Source organism: Tachypleus tridentatus, chromosome 13 (genome assembly GCF_004210375.1).
Source record: "Tachypleus tridentatus isolate NWPU-2018 chromosome 13, ASM421037v1, whole genome shotgun sequence".
Taxonomy (NCBI): domain Eukaryota; kingdom Metazoa; phylum Arthropoda; class Merostomata; order Xiphosura; family Limulidae; genus Tachypleus; species Tachypleus tridentatus.
In genome coordinates this window covers 43104573-43122856 of record NC_134837.1, presented here as the reverse complement: position 1 = coordinate 43122856, position 18284 = coordinate 43104573, and the positions used below count along the sequence as shown (strand labels likewise).

The 18284-nt window shown below is 30.0% G+C and overlaps 1 pseudogene across 1 annotated transcript in view; it reads left to right on the top strand.

Moving 5' to 3' along the window:
• Positions 1 to 17924, top strand: part of LOC143236123 (fasciclin-2-like) — a 109236-nt pseudogene extending 91312 nt beyond the window's left edge. Inside the window, exons 11-17 of the transcript XR_013019496.1 lie at positions 3264 to 3437; positions 4742 to 4998; positions 6338 to 6536; positions 6692 to 6917; positions 9020 to 9088; positions 12017 to 12112; positions 16522 to 17924. The product of XR_013019496.1 is annotated as a fasciclin-2-like (transcript). The remainder of the gene's footprint in view (positions 1 to 3263; positions 3438 to 4741; positions 4999 to 6337; positions 6537 to 6691; positions 6918 to 9019; positions 9089 to 12016; positions 12113 to 16521) is intronic.
• The last annotated feature ends 360 nt before the right edge of the window (positions 17925 to 18284 follow it).

Sequence of the window (18284 nt, the reverse complement as noted above, 5' to 3'; positions counted from 1 at the left end):
TAAGTAGTTTAGTTGCTCTATTGACTCATAAGTTTTAAAGTTCTCTAACTGAAGGGGGTGGAAACAAGTAATGCGTGTTATCGACTTCTGATGATTACCACACATGGCTACCTTCTGTACACATACTTGGGCTTTGTAACATACATATGGTTGCTACACATACATGTATGTAGTCACTAGAAAAAGCTCATTTTACAATATAATCCAACAACAGTTACTTTGAAATTGGCACACAGTTGTTGTCATCTGATAGATATAACCACCTGTAGTGTTGTTGGCCACTTCATCCGTGATAGTACTTAGTTTTTCTAAGATAAAGATGTCATAGTTACTGAGACAGTTAAATTCTATCGAGGTCTTACTTTTATATTTTAATTATGTATTATCTACACTTTAAATTTGTATCATACTATGAGTCAGTTCTAAAGATTTAAAATCATGAGTGAGTGTAGGATTTTGCTGAAGGCTTGTATATCTCTACTAAAGATACTGTAATTACACCCAAAGGCATAGTTAACTTGTGCTGAAAGTAAAAGGTAAAAGACAGGAAAGGAAAATTAAAAATCAACTGTATGTGGAAAGGAAAATCCCTGAAATTAGGAATGTAACCAAAAGATCTTTTAAGATATTCTACAAAAAATTAAAATGTGTACATTTTTTTCTGTTTCTTAATTTTAAACATTTTGTTTTATTGTATGTTGATAATAATATGTACAGTCAGTGATGTGGTAGAGAAATGAAACATGAAACATGAACATTTACCTTAACAAGAAACTGTGGGATATTCATTTAATAAGTTCTAGAAGTTATACCAATAAAACTGAAAACTGTAAGGTGAAGAAAAGTGATTTTTTATACTTAAAATGAAAATCACCTTGCACTTGAACTATATTAAGATTTTCAGTAGAGATAACTAAAATTGATAAGTAAAATTTTGTATTATAAAATATTTCAGTAAAATAATTTCATTTTTTATATACAAGATATGTATAATCCTTAACAAAATCTTAACATTTTTTGTGAGGATATGTCAAGAAATCTCAGAGTTCTAGTATATAACATTATTCTTGTGTCATTTTACAGAATGTAAAATACACAACACTGCTGAGAGAAGTTATAGCAATCCCATATGTTGAGTAACTATTGGTTTTCTTAATGGTGTTCAGAATGATACAATAATATCATTCATAGGTCTGTTTTTATACAAGTAAAAGTTGTGTTTCATTCTAACATAATTTGACTTATTGTCAAAACACTTGTATTCACTGGAAAATTAAGAGAAGTTTCGTAGTGTGTAATTTCAGGTAGTATTTGTTCATATTAATTGTTAGTTATTTTTATTTAATGTTGATGTAAACAACCTTAATGGTGGTCAGGGAGAGAAAAACGATTTTAATGCAATATAAGAATTATAAAAAAAACAAAAACATGCAAACCATTAAGGAATTATTAAGTTTATATATTTTAAATTACATGTTTTTATATCAGAAAATTCACATTTTTAACAAGACTTATAAGCAAAAAAGAAAAAGTGGTGTTCCATTAACGAAAGTAGCATTGCAGACACATGCTAAACATGCTGTATCAATATTAGTGTGAGCCTTGGTTTAATTGGTATCAAAGCTTTATTAAGTTCTTGGCTGTTGTTATGATCAAAACTGTAGTAAATCAATGATCTTGTAACCTTAAAGTTATATCCCAGAAAAATGAAACACAGAAAAATTCTCCAAATTATTAACTAATATAGATGGATTGGTATAACAGTATCCTAGATGCAATTTTTGCTTTTATTGTGTTGTGAAGAATAGTGGTGTTAAGATCATAATATAGGTCTATTGTACTTAGCTCTGAGTTGATCTACTGGTAATGGTTAAAGTAACCTTAAATGCTTCGTCATTTGTTGAAAATGTAGACAGTATTATGTTGCTTATGTTGGGTCAAAGTGAACATACTTATAATCTTTTATAGTCATATTCAGTTTAGCTAACCAAATTTTGTTTTAATGTATTTTTAATCTTGGCATTAAAATAGTCTATAATTAAAAGTTGAATACATTGTATAAATTTTAATTTATTTATTTAAAAAAGAAAATATTTATCTTCACTATGTCATATGATACCTCTGTGCTCTGAATTCTCAGTTTTAATTTTCTTTCTTCTCTTATATTAGTTTCAGAATGTCTATAAGTTAGAAACACAAGCTGTAAATATTGGCAGGCCAAAGTTTCAAATAAGGACTTCCCAACTTTATTTTTAAGATATCAGTAAATTTGTTATGCCCACCAAAGTTCCTCCTGACTCTTCATGCTTTTAAAATTACTTATTTAACCTGGCTTACTTGTTAATAGTACATGTTTGTAATTAATAAATAAGACATTTTGTGAATATGATTATGACATCTTTATGTAAATTTGTTCTGGTAAAAGGTGTAATTTACTGAGCAAATTTTGTTGAAGTGAAGACCAAAGTCAGTGTTTCAATAAGTAATGAAATATTTTACACTTTTTACTTTACAAGTCGGTTGAAAGGCTGAATATGTTATAAGTTTAGAAGCATTCTGTTTTACTGTTTGAATAATTGTGTTTTAAAATGCATATTTGAAAGCTACACAAGTTATTTTTTGGACAACTAACTTAATAAAAGAAATTTAAAGTTAATAAAAATTGTCTACTTAGGGCAAAAACCTCAATTCTGAAGTACTTTTTTTATTATTAAATATTGAATTTTTTGTGTACAGTATACTTGTATTGTTCTTTCCAAATTTCATAAAGATAAGCATTGTAAATGCAAATAGGATTAATGGAATTATATAGGGATTGACCATATCTCTTCAGCATGATAATATACCACATTGTGTCTTTTCAGAATATGGGCCTAACCAAAATCCAGTCAAACCATTCTTTAAACAATCTAGTATGCTATAATGTATTATAAAAGTAGCCCTCAAACTCTCACTACACTTAGAGTTGCTTTGTAAGAGGATAAGTCCGTTCCCATAGATATGAAGTAAAAGTTTGTGATGGGTGTTATTAATGGGATCTAGGCTGTGATCAGTGCAGGTTTTGAGCCTTCCATGAAAGTGTTACCACAGCATAGCAAAACCTGACACCCTTCTCAGTCTGTACACTTCTAGGACTTAAGATACTATTGTCTAATGTTTATATTCTATTAATCATTTTTGAGTTCTAAATTTAATAAAATTATTTATTCTTGTTCAGTATCTTCTAAAATGTATTAATGAGTCAATATCTGATACTCTCAAAGCTACCCCAGGGAAATTGCTGCAGGTGAAGTACGAAGACACCACTGCTACAACAATCTCTTTTGAATTTCTTGGTCCTGATGATGATGGAGGTATGCCCATATTGGCATATATGGTTAAGTACAGAGAAGAAGGTGACTTACCTGAAGATGCAAAGATAATGGAATGGAAAGCAGGTAATGCTATCATTTATTTTTTTTTAATCATTTGTTGTTGGTGGTGGTATTTTTAGAAGAAGCATATGGGGAAAGGTATTTTGTAGAGTACTTCTTGAATTTAACATTAATATTATTGATGTCTTGATGTGATGGGTTGTTTTGAGTTATACACACACATTTAAAGAGCTAGAAGACCATTTAAAGCCTATTATTCTATGGTTTTATAGTTTTTAGGCTAATAAAAAACCATTCTTTCTTAAATTTCTTGAAAATTATAAAATGTTTAATGTTAAGTAATGATAGGTATCCATCACTGTGTATGAACTGTAAAATGAAAGTTTCTGCCCTCAATTTTATTTTGCTCACCAAATGTTCCTTCAATTGAACAAACATCAGTAAATCTTTTTGTAAGATCTTTGAAGCTTCTTGAGGTATTTTTATTTTTTGGTATTTCTATCTTGTGTATGCTCCACGTTCTATTCCGAAATGTGGGTAATTTGTACAAAGATAACATTTTAGTTATAATGAAACATTTAATCAAAGAATAAATTAACATAGAAAAATTATAGTTTCATTTACATGTTACTTGTTTGTCAGCAGCCTTTAAAACTGTTATTTTTGTTATAATTATACAAATCCTGCAAAATTACAAAATGATTTACCCTTTGTCTTATACACAGGCTCAAGGATAGTTTCCATAAGAACTAACTGGTTAGTAGCTTATTTAACCAAAACTACATTGTTTCTTTTACTTTTTTTGAGTAAGTGCATTGATATTGTGCTACCTAGTACATTACTATATTTTATTTGAATTGTATTGATCTCCTATATATACCAAAATACCAGAAAGTTAGTTTCTGTAATGCGTACACTAATATTGTAAGCATGTTTTTATAGTGGATTACTATATCTTAAGTTTTTTTTGTAATAGAAAAAGAGTTCACCTGCAATAAAACATTTCAGAGTTGTTTATTACATGTTTGTGACTTAAGTGTTATGCTGTATTGAACTGTCCATAACATTTGAAGAGCATAAAAATCCACACTTGTAGTTGTATTGATTACCTGAGTGTGCAGGTTAGCACAGTTTAAAAATAACTTTTCAGAACTTTTTTCCAAAAGTAACATCCTAGACTTGCATGACAATAAATGTTATCCTATACACTAAACTTCAAAGAAATGCACTTAATTTGCTGAAAACCTTCAGGGTCGTCATATATGTGGGATTATCTCCTACACTGGTAAATATGGTATTCTTGTATTTAAGATGTTCTTTGGTACATCATACAAACAAAATCAGTATTCTATTTTTATTTTTTATAGGAACTATTTACACTCTGGAAGACTTAAAGCCAAGAGCCACTTACAAGTTTCAATTTGCTGTAAATAATGCAGTGGGTACAGGTATGTGGACAGAGGAAAGTTCATGGACAATGCCAGCTGAATCTGCCCCTGAACCTCCAACAATTATCTCTCCTCCTGGAAATGAAAGCACATACCCTGACAAAATGGAAATTAAATGGAATACCAATGAAGACAATGGAAAACCTATCCAGTATTTTCAACTTCGTTACTTTAAGGTAGAGGTTTCGTTTGATACATTAGTGTCAAAATACAATTAAAAGAGAATCTAAAGATAAAAAATACATGAAATACATGTGCATAAAATTACTTAGAGACAATATAAAAATGTAGAATACATGTTTCTTTACAGCCGGGATTTATGAAAATGTTAAGAAAGGTCCATGTCATTGAAGTTCATTATTCCTGATACAAATTTTTTTTTTTTTATTTAAGATATGTATGTAATAAAGAATACACAGGATGGTGAATAAACACATTTATGTTTATCAAAAGAATGATAAATGCTTCTTATATGTAAGTCCAGTGAGGAAAATAAAACTTTACATGAAACCATGAAACATAACATTCCACTGTACAGAATGTCCTATAACTAGTCCTGCAGCAACTTTTGTAGTATGACATGTTTAACATCAACAGCATTTGGTTTACCTAATACAGAATAACTACAGAAATATCTTAGCACACTGCTTCATAACTCTGTATTAGTTTGTTTACCAGTTTGAGTAATCCTTCAGAGTTTGTAGGATTTCCTGGATTGTTTAACTTTTTCTTTTAGTATCCTTAATCTTAATTTTTCTAATCTCAAAACACTAGATTAGAAATGTGATTAGATTTCGATGGTTTTATATACATTTCGGTCACTTACCTATTCTTACCATCTGACCTAAGGTCTTTTTGAACATATTTAAATTCTTCAGATAAAGAAAAATCTGTAGCTTTTATTGTCATCTAAGGTTATTAATGAAAGTAATTTTTCCATCACAGTTGACTGAGCAAGCATAAATTTCCAAACCTGTACATATGGAGAGAAAAAAATTACATTCTAAGTGTTTCTTCAACTTAGCATATTTGTTTCCAGTTCACATCAGTAATTGTAAATTTGCATCTCTTCAATCAGTGGGTCCATTTGTAATAAATTTTGAAAGGGTTAAAAATGAAGTACCTGTATTTTAATGACCAAAACATTTCATCTGTGTTTTACATACAATTTGTGACTTCATGATAATATTCAGCCCTCTGGTCTTTGCAGTTATTTCACTTTTTACTGAGCTCCTATGAAATATTAAAAATAACATAATCTTATAAAACATACTACCAAGGACTGTTTGGGAAAAAAAATAATCTGAATTCAGAATACATACCTCTACTGATAAAAAAAAAAAATTAATCTGCATATAATTGCTTTGTCCTTTAACTTACTTGATACCTAATTTTTTATTAGATTTAAATTCTCATTTACTTCTCAGTTTCTGTAATCATTGATAATTAACTGTCCTCTTTTATTGGTGTTACTTTTGTAAGATATTCAATGCAACAAATCACTTTTATTTCAAGGTTAAAAGAGAAAATGATGAGAAAAAAGTTTGGAAGCAGTATGGTAAGGACACAGTAATCACCATTAAAGAAGACTGGGAAAATGCCCATTACACAATAACTGGATTGGAACCTAATTCTTACTATAAAGTAGAGTTGAGAGCCAGAAATGAGATTGGATTCAGCCAAGATGAAACCATGATTTTTAGAACAGCTCTTGGTAAGGATTTAACAAAGATGTGAAAAATGGAAAGTTCATCACTTTCTTTTATATTTAATGATTTAGTTGTAGGTTTTGTTGTTTTCCATTATTTAAAGAAAAATTACAATTTCAAGTTTAGCAAGATAAAGTGTATATGTTATCCCTGGATCTAGGAATCATGGATTCTGACCAGAAAGCACCCATGGCTCAAGAAGACGTACCCACAGCAGTGATTATTGCAGTTGTGGTGTTATTGATTCTTGTGATACTTATAGTCATTGATGTAGCATGCTATTTCCGTTATCACTGGGGAGTATTGTACTTCTTGAGGAATAATGCATGTGGAAAGTCTTCAGAAGACAAAAGTAAAGAAGCCATTGCTGATGAAGAAAAGGGCAGGTAAGAATCTCTGAATTGGATATTTTACGTATAACATGAAGCATTCTTTAACCACTTGCGTGGTACCAAAAAAATAAAAATGGGCACTGTGTATATTTTATTTTGTGATAATCATTATTACTGACAGTGGTACCACAGATATCTATGATCTGTATATCACATTAGTTAATAGTAATATTACAGATGTCTAATTATATTCTACAGGTTAACCTGCTAAGATTGACTCTGCAGCTTGCTCAAGGTTTTTGTTCTACAATGTATTAATCAATTAAAATTACTCCTCCTATACAAAACTTGCTATTTTTACACATTATTAACCTACAAAGATTACTTCCACTGCATGCAGAAACTGCTTTCTCTACAGGGTATTAACATACTAAAAATGATTCTACATTACACAAAAGTTGCCTTTTCTATATGTTGTTAATCCACTGAGATTAGTTCTACATTACACAAAAGTTGCCTCTTCTATGTGTTATTAATCTACTGAGATTGGTTCTACATTACCCAAAAATTGCCTCATCTGTGTGTTATTAATCCAATGAGATTGGATCTGTATTCTCAAGATGGCTTGTATGGGTATTGGCACTTTACTTAACCTGCAGGTGAACTAAGAAGGTTGAAGCATTGTTCTGTACTTTAATTAAAATAAAGTACTAATACCCATACCAGCCATCTTCAGAAAACATTTTTACTTCAAGTGGGCTTCTCGTCATCACAAGTTACAAAGATTGGATCTACAGTTCACAAAAGTTGCCATTTCTATATAATATTAATTTATTAATATTGGTTCTACAATATACAAAAGTTGCTATTTCTACAAGTTATTAACTCACTGAAGTGGTTCTGTGAACAAGTGCTGTTTTACATGCTCTTAACTTGTCATTGATGTATTTTTTAACATATTAGCACACAAGTGCTGCTTTGTTATTGATTGTAACATTGCTAGCCTTGCTGTACCAAATTGTACATAATGACTTTATAAAGCCTAACATTTTGTAATAGATCTACTACTGAAATATGATTATGTACTGTAACTGGCTCAAGGCTAACTTTTTCAGACTTTCATTTGTAGTACAAATTATAGTACAAAATCAGTCAATACAACTGATGTATTGATATTTTTATATGCAAAACTTGTCTTGAACATCTGGCTTTAATTGTATTTATTAAGCATAACTCTTTCAGCGACTAATATGAATTATACTTGCCGTTTAAAAATTAAAACTGGTATAAAATGTAACTGCTTTACTATTCTTTATTGTCCAACTAGCTCATAAACAAGGTATATTTAATATTTTCTAATCTTTTTGTGTTTGTGTGTGTTTGATATGTTTTGCTATATTAGTGGTACTTATTGTGAAATAGTTGCAGCTTTTCATGACATAATTATTTTACTGAGAATTATCTTTGCTTATAAAACAAAAACAACCCCTGTATTCCCATAGAAACCAAACTCAATTTAACATCTTATTGGCATGATAAGTTTTAGTTATGAAAACTGATTCATTAGGTTACATGTGCTTATTAAGTGCACGTTTAAAAGGCTACAGCTAGAAACACAGTTACTCTGTTTAAAACAGTATATTTAATCAATGGTTGAGACAAATGCTTCTGTCAATGAATGTAATGGGTATTTCATTTCATTGTCTTTCATCCATGCAGTTTGTTGGAAGAAAATTTGTATGTTGAGAGTTATAAATTTGGCAGTTATTTTTGCCATATCTTCTTGACTGTACAGATACATTTTTTGTTGTATGTTAATCTTTCTTTGCAGGACTAATTTTTATGCAGTAAGGTATTCCATAATCCAGGAAATTTTACTGTTACTGATATTCTGTGAGCTACAATTAAGTAGTTGTGTGTTGAGGATTCTTTAATTTATCTTTTATACTTATATTATTTTGAAATTTGGTCAACATACTTTGGAAGATCATCTTAAAAATAACCCATATTCTTGTTATTTTGCAATATTTGAGTGCACAAGTTTCTGGGAAAAGAAAATTATTTTCACTTTTTTATACAGCTTGAAGCACCACTGACCTGAGCAAAAATCACTATTTTATTGTTTTATAAATAATGCAATGTTGACTTTCCTACAGTATCCCAGCACACAAGGAACAGGTTAAAAGCACAGACGAAGTTACTGGTTCTGCATCCCCAACTGATGAGTAAGGAAAATGGGTTTTGTTTTGTTTTTTTGCATGTACTTTTGGGAATGGATTCATGTGTTAAACTCTGCTGCCAAAAAATAAATGGTTACCAAACAGTAATCTGTAATATTCTCATAGTTCAATCATATCAATAGTGTATAGCTAGCTTTCTTTTTCTACCTCAATCTAGTTTAATCAGATGTGTATATTTTTATGAAATTCTTAGTTATTTAAAAGTAATACCCCATGATTTGAATTAAGAGGATTGTTGTTCTGTTTCATGGATTAAACATTAAAGGAACCTGTTTACATATTAGTTGCTTTGTTGTTGAATGAAAAGATCCATATCTCTGTGAAAGATTCAGATACCCAGCATTTTGAATATTTTAAAACTTTTAGCTTTTACCCCTGGATTTGAATTTTAAATTCCACACCTCAATTTAAAAAGTTCATTAAGTAACAGATTAAAAATTCAGATATTTTTTGAAACCATTTTTTATACATATTACTCAAAATTTTAAAACATTTGTTTTCTTTGCTTCACAAGTTTTAGATTTAGTGTAGTGTACCTGACAAGATTTAGAATAATCATGAGATCTAGGTGTTGTATATTCATAGAGGGGTTTAAAAGTATTGATGTATTATTTTTAATGGGGTGAATTCCCACATACAGTCAAATGTTCTACAATTTTAAAGCTCGAGTTTAATGGTTAGAACTAATTCTTACTTAATTTTGCTCTATTTGAAGGTTTAATATGGAGTGTGTAGAATGTTTGCTGTGATCAAATGATAAGAAACTTAAGCTGTTGGTGTATTTTAGAATAAAATAATTACATTTGTTGTGTTTATGATATAAAAGATTTGGAGGCCAATTCACAGTAATATGTGTTGAGGTTTTGAGATCCCTTGTACATAGTGATAGAGGAAGAAAGGAAAAACACCAATGTTTAGGCTATTATAATAATTAAATTAGATAATTTAATAGTTTATTTAAAAAGGTTCGGTGTTTTGGTTAAAGGGCCTTATAAAATGCCATGAAAAGAATGAGGTCCTTTGCTACAGTGTAAACTAATACCCTTAGTCTCAAGGTAATGTTCTCTAAGATTTTCAAATGTTTATATTAAAAGTTACAAAGTGCATGGGTTGCATGATGAACAGAATTTTGTGGAAAGCATGATTATAACAGTGCACAAATGTCAGTATGATGAAGAAAGAAAATATTGCATGCATTGACCTTCTCTTATGTAGTTCATTGTAGTGATCACCCTAATGGTATGTGAAGGAAAAAATTGCTCTATTTTCTGCTATCTCTTTACAAATGTTATTTTCTAATGGTTATGTGTAATAGCCTCTTTTATTAAGGTATTAAATTTCACTTAATGCATGTTCATTTAATACTCCAACTGCTGCATATATTTCTCGTGATATGAAGTGTAGAAATCTCCCATCTTTGCATCACCAATCAATTCTACTGCCACTCGACATACCAATTCATTTTGTGTCCATAAAGTGGCTTGTTTATGAAACTGAAACTTATAAGTTACTTGAGAAATACAAGATGGGTCTGCATTTCTCTTGATTGCTATTTAGTTACAGTATCAAAACTTGTATATTTATCAGTGATTTATGTTCTCATACAAGTGAAATGAAAGAAAAGTAATCTGGAAACTATACTTTTGTACAATGAACCTTTACTATAATAAGCAGTGTTTTGTGTGATATTTGATTTCTTAGTACAACTAAATAATCTCTATATTTGTACAAGTTATGCAAATGTCAGTTGCAAGTGGTGTATCATCTATACGTAACAATCAGATCTACTTACTAATGGGTAGAGTTGTTCTAGCATTTCCTAGAGCTCACTTATGCTACACATAAAAATAAGGATTATAAAAGGTCAGATTTAGATCTCTTAGTGAAATAAGCAAAAGACATAAAACTGCAGAAGACTAGTATGAAAATATGACAGTAATTGTGGTATCTACCAATTGTCTTGCAGTTGGTAAAATATAAATGAACACAAATTAGCTTTTTTAAACCTGTTCATATCTGTTTTTGATCTGTCCTAAATCATAGTTGTGTTACCTGGTCATAGTCAATTATAAGCAAAGTAGCAACTCAGTAAAATTGCACATAAAATTTGTTATCATAAATATTATAAGTGTGGTATTACCCAAAAGTATTGACATCTATCAAAATGTGGGTTCAGAAATTAAGAATAGTTAGACTGATGTGGTAAACAAGTTATTTTTTAAATACATAATTGCAGTCTGTGTTTTTTGCTACCTTATGCCAGCTAGTTATGAAATATTTGGTCAATGGACTCTCAACACTAATCTGTCCTCTTGTCTTTTATATATTTTGATTTAAATCATATCTGTATGGTGAAACAATGTTTTGTTCATTGATAATTGAAAATATGATGCTTACTAGCATACTATTAATATCCCATACAACTATGATTATATCAACTTGTGAAAATTACAAACTTATAATTGTGTTTGCCTCCATCTACTTCATAGAGGTACAAGTTTTATAAGTAACATTTTTACTTTGCAGTTAATGTGTGTATTCCAAGGCATGTTATTAAACTGTAAACATACAACACATAAAGGTGAACATAATAAATGTGTAGAAACACCAATTAATTATTGAACAGACTGGCCACAATTTATTATTCAGTTCAGACTATTTGAACCTAACATTGACCTCAAAAGCTATAAAAGTTGGTATTCTTTGCAACCAATTGATTACATGAACAATGGGGGTTACTGTGAAAACAGTTTTTAAAAAAAGCATGAATATTCAAATTTTTATCATTCATTGTACCCAACATTTTATGATGCTGTTTCAAACACCTTGCACATTACTTATTTTCAAAGATCAACCAAAATTGTAGTACTTAATAACCAAACAAGTAAGGAAAATAAAATACTTGTATTTCAGCAAAAAGGACCTTATCCAAGAGTCTGATGAGAAACATGAAAAACCAAAGGATGGAGAAGTAGCCAATGAGGACACACCAATGATTGATCCTAGTAGGTAAGCAGATACATGATGCTTTGTGTATCCATTAACTTGTTTTGGCATGACTTTTAGTAGCCATCAGTTGTTGGTCAATGAATGACAGTGATAAAATAGTGACCAAAATGGCAGTATTGTATATAACATCAAAACACAACCCTAGAGGAATACCAACATCAGTTTATCTCTGATATAACTACCATACAGACACCACTACCACCACCAAAATAAAAGTATTTATCTTTCATATATTTTTATCATAATCTTTCTCAGTTTTATAGAAATGTCACATTCTCTTCCCTACCCCATGAATTGTGCCTCATAGAGTCCACTCCCATTTTTAACACAAAATGCTCTTTGATTTCACAGCTACTGTTATATATTTTACTTATTATTTCTCTGTGTGTGCTCAGGGGCATGTATCATAACTAGCAGAAATGCCACCCTACAGGTTTGTGCTACTAATTACTAATTGATATAAACTGTAATGTTTTTATGTGTTAAATGTTGTGCCCTTCACTGGAAGAAAAAAAATTAAGAACTCCATTTTTAGTACCACACTTACAAGTTAGATCAATAAAGATATAATCAAACCTTCACATACAGTCCTAGTAAAAGTCATGTTCTTGTTGTGAGGAGAATACTTTTATTTAAATTTGTGCTCTATGTTAAAGAAGTTGTTGTTGCAGGTAATATAGTTATTTTCTAATTGTCAGATTCTTGAATACCCAAGTTGGATTTTTGTTTGTGCTGCCACTTGGTAGATGGAGCCACATTGTATTTATTGTTTTGGTCACATACATAAATACATATACATGCATATGTCCACTACAATAAGAGTTGTGTGTTCTACAGTTACTAATGGCACAATAATTACATTAATTGTTTCTGAGTTCTAAAATGCATAAAACAGATTGAAAGAAAATTAGTTTTTTGTTGAAGGGAAGGTAATGAACACCTAAAAAAATAAAATAAAATGTAATATTGGTCATTTTAGATTTTTTCTACCTTTTATAAAGTAATTCTAGAGAAGATTTACTCGGTTAAAATTGTGAACTTGGTTTATGAGTATTCATAACAAAAACAAACTTGGATTCAGATGTTTTTGCATTGTATTTTTTAAACTAGCAATTAATGGATATTCTGAAGGAGCTGAAAGAGTTTGTTTTTGTATTTCAAAAATCTGACACCAAATGTTCCTAGTCACTTGTAATGTGACAATTTAAAGCATGTGTTCAATAAGGACAACATCAGGTTGAGAAATTAAGGCAAAGACAAGTGTATCAAAAGAGATATGGAAACTAAGGTTACAGACAATAGGCATTCACAGCTGAAAAAGCAATAGTAATTTTACTCTGTGTTTAAAATTCAAGAAAAGTGACATCTCTACAAAATCTTTTGTTTCAGAGAAAGTTAACTCAAAACTGAAAGTAAAAAGAAGTACTCTTACTGCCGGTGGTGTTTCTTATGTCTTTAAAAAAAATACATAAATTGTTTCAAAAGAATCTATAGAAGAAATGAACAACAAAATGGTATAATTTGAGATTTGCAAAGAGCTTGATTTTTAGGTGATGGTAATATTAATTCTAAAAACTTGAAATAAATTTTACACAACATACAAAAATAAAAATAAAATTTAGCACTGGTGGCTTTATTTGTGTAATTGTAGAATGTTAGTGTGATAGAATTGGAAGTTATAGGCTTTTAAAAAACTAGTAGCAGTCTTCATATTGTACCTTTTGACATACAGTTTCAAAGTATTTATTTGATACCCTGTTGGGGCACTAATGTTCCCAGGTAAGCAAAACTTGTCAGTTTATGATCCCATTAAAATGATTTATTTATATATGAGGGGATTTATATTTTAGGTTGATACATACTTGAGGAATTGAGAAGAGGTACTATTTTAAAACTGGGTGTAGGTTATTTGATTTAGAAATAATTATAATAATAATTAGTTATCCTGTAATTTTACCTTATGGTTCTCTAAAGGGATAAAAGTTTACCCATCATTCTAGTAGACTGAAAAACATCTATCACTGAACGGAAATATTGAAATAAAACATTTACACTACATCACATTCAATTAGCTTAAATTACTTTTACCTTTCTTTCAATGGGTTATAGTACTTTTTTTGAAAGAACATTGACTGGATATAGTTTAATCATGATATATCACATTTCTTAGATGGAAAAAGCATGTTTTATTATGAAGTGTAATGTTAGTATTTCTCTTTGGCTTTTATTAGGTGCTTTCTCTTCCTACATTTTGTATTATCAAAAGTTAGAGTAAAATACTGTACACATATAAGTTTGACTGTACAGTAATTACTTTTATATGCTTGATCACCCACTTAAATACAGGTAAAGTATGAATTACTAAAGTTTAAAGTACATCTGTAGCTAAAATAAATTTATGGCAAAAATTGGAGCTTGGTCAAAATAAAAGTAGCTAACTACTACTGAACTTTTCAGAAACAAATTTTTACTTTAAACAACTTAAAATAATGGTACCCAGTAAACAGGAATAGGTAAACAAATTAATCATTTGGTATTTCAAGATGTTTCTGCATACCTACCCCTGAGAAAACTAAACATTTTACCCTGCATTAGTCATCTGTAAAAATTTTCCTGGTGGTTAGAGGGTGCTCAACTCATAATCTGAGGGTTGCAGGTTTGAGTCCCCGTCTGGGCAAACATGCTTACCTTTTCAGCCATGTGGCATTATAAAGTGATGGTCAATCCCACTATTTATTGACAAAAGAGTAGCCCACAAGTTAGCAGTGGGTGGTGATGACTAGCTGCCTTCCCTCTAGTCTTACACTGCCAAGTCCCCCATTGGTACAACAAGTCTACAGATTTACAAAACTAAAATCAAGGGTTCAATTTCCATCAGTGGACTCAGCAGATAGCCCAGTGTGACTTTGCTATAAGAAAAACACACAATACACTGATAAATTAGGGACAGCTAGTGCAAATAGCTCTCGTGTAGCTTTGCATAAAAATTGAAAAAAGAAAACAAATAAAAATTTTCATTAGTTAATCTTCTAGTGTCTAAGTGTACCCCATCATAAAAAAAAATTAACTTAAAAATATTTAAATAATAATAAATCATTATTTTGGTAACAAAACACACTAATACTCAAAATCTTTTCCTTTATTAATCAATAAATGAACATTGAATATTACAACTTGTTTCTTTTTTTATCACCAAAACTAAGTTTAATAACTTAACACAAACTAGCTGAACACTGAAGCTACTGAGGACAACAAACACACATGTGCTTTCATCTGTTGGTGCCAATATTTGAAAAATCTTTGGGGTTCATGAAGACCCTGGAAGGATAATGCAGGGTTAAATGAACCCTTTTTTTTTTATCAGGAGACCATTGATTTCCCTCTAAAGCTTTTGTAAGATACTGGTCTCAAGACTACTGGCAGCAACTTGTTTCATAGCCGAACACCTTATTAGAAAATAAACTGTCTTAACAAGGACCTAATCTGTCTTTTTTTTTTTTTTTTTTTTTCAAATCTTAAGTATTCTCAGTCTTTTGGAATACAGCTCAAAGAAATCGGAGGCCTTTACGTATCACATTAATCCTGTGAACGAACTTGTAAAGTTCAGTCAGTAACATCATCTGTTAATCAAAATAAGTTGGCTTTTAACTTACCCTCATAGAATAACTCATGTACAGAATCATTGCTGTAACCCACCTCTGAAGCCTTTCCAATAAGTCAGTATTTCTTCATGGATAAAAGAGACCAAAACTACACATAATATTCCAAGAGGAACCTGAGAAGAATGACAGAAGATACAAGAAAGACTTATCTTGACAGATAAATTCATCAAAATATAACTTCTTTTTTTTTATAATTTGTTGTTGGAAATAAATCCAAAGTAATGGTGTACTTTTTAAAGACAGAAAAGAAGTAAAATGTTAACTGATGTTTTACACAAACATCTTTTTTAATATCTAAAGATTTGATATGATTAGTAGAGAATTCTTGGCCAGTCATTGGTGGAAAAGGAAAATGCATGATAATTTGGAATTGTAAGAGAATCTTGAAAGAAAAGGTGTACGTTTTTCTTAAAGGTCACAGACAAAGTGAAAATGTAACTGAAAAGTTTACATACAACGCTACACAGCTAACATTGTTTTTGTATTGTTTCTTATAAACTTTGTGAAAGTTTAACAGAACTCTCAGTTTAATTTAATATTAGTAAATTAATATTCTATGGAAGATACTCTTTCTTTACTCGTAATTATTTCAACATCAAACATTTGTGGGTTCCATTTGGTAGTTTTTAGTGGATGTGACTCAATTTGGTCTGCAAAATGTTGATTAAATAAATTTCTCATGTAGCATAATGCTCATGTATTATTATACATACTTAGAAAATTATTTTCTTATTTCTATTTTAACAGTGAGAAAGAAGGCAAGATAGAAGAGAATGACAAAAACAAATCACCTAAAGGATCAAAGACAAGCTTGCCTAAAGATAGTGCAGTATAAAAGCTTTATGGAAGAAGTGAAAGCAACATTTTTAGTCTAATTGTTTACTGGAGGCCACATGCTATGTTTTGTAAAATACAGTTTTTTATAATTTTACAATAAAAGAATTAACCACTTTTTGCACTCACTGGCGCAAGAAAAAAGAAACCAGAACAATTTTGCTTAGTGGCCGTATAGTACTTGAAATGTTGTAAAAAAAAAAAATGTAGTTTTCGTTGTTGACCAGTTGTTTGTGATTGAACTTCATAATCCATGTACGTGGGCCACTTTGAACTTTTTACGACAGGTGCTATTGTTACTAGTGTAGTACATGTCGTCCTCTAAGGCTTAATACATTGGATTAAGGAGTTCTTTTTCATTCTCTCTCTCTCTCTCTTTTTTTTCTTTACAAATTTGTAGGATGCAAGTTTGCTGGTTTTTCAAGTTTAACTCCCACTCAACAGTTGTGATTGCAAAATATAAAGTTTTTGAACTGGTGTTCATCATTTCATATTTTCCGTAGTTGTTATTTTAAAGTTTCGTTCATTACAAGAAAAAGTATTAAGTGTTTTGTAGACAGTTTTGTATTTTTTTAATCCATTCTCATGCATATTTTTAGGTTATTTTAAATTTTTTGTACAAAAAACATTTTGTGACACATTACTAAAATAACTAAATATTGCTCATGTGTTTTTATTTTTAGTTCAGATACTGGAAGAAAACATATAGTGTAATTAGTATTATATCTGTGTTTCTGGTTGGGATTAAATAACTAAAAACCTTAATTCATTAATAGATTGATTGTAAAACTAGTAATTTGAATATTTGGTCATTTGGATGTTGTACATGTATCTTTCACTTCAACTTTAACCAACTAGTACATGTATTTCAATGTCTGTATATGAAAGATCTGCTACCTACACTTATTAGTATTACAACAATAGCAACTGTCATGTGACATTGTTTTGTTTTTGTTAATCAAAAACAGTTACTCCATATGTGTGTACCTTTTGCTCACTTTTCAGAGGCCCAGTACTCTAGTCTTGATGTGATCAAACATAAAACAACAACTGACTTATGTATATCCTATTGGTTAATCACAGCAGAAGTAAAAACACACATTGAATGTTGCTCTTGCTCAAATTTGAAAGTAGCTAGAACAACTATTTCACAATTAATTCCATAATAAATTTGAACTAAATAAATATGTCTTGGAAATACATAACACTGATTTTTCGTACTTGTAGGATTTAATTAATTACAATTATCTGCTATAACTATTGTATTTAATGAACAAAAAATGAATAAACAGCTGTTGGTGTGTGTGTGTTGTAAACTTGAATATTATAATATTTTTTTCATTCCAACACATGGATGGTTGTCCATCATTCCTTTAAAGATGTCAGACTGATGATTGAACTTAAGTGATGAACTATAAACCCTATATGCTCTTTATTCTCTCAAAGTTTATATTGTATGGGTAGAGAACCATAAATTATACTATTATGAATACAACTTCAGTAACAGGAGTCTCATTTTGAAGCATAATATCTAGTTAGATCAGAATAAACTATATAGAAAAGATTACAATGGTCCTCTCTATGACAAAAAAAAAAAAAGCTAGATTTCATGTTGTTTACTGAATAACAGTGTTCAATATAGAAATTCACTTTGGTAAAAAAAAAAAATGTTAATA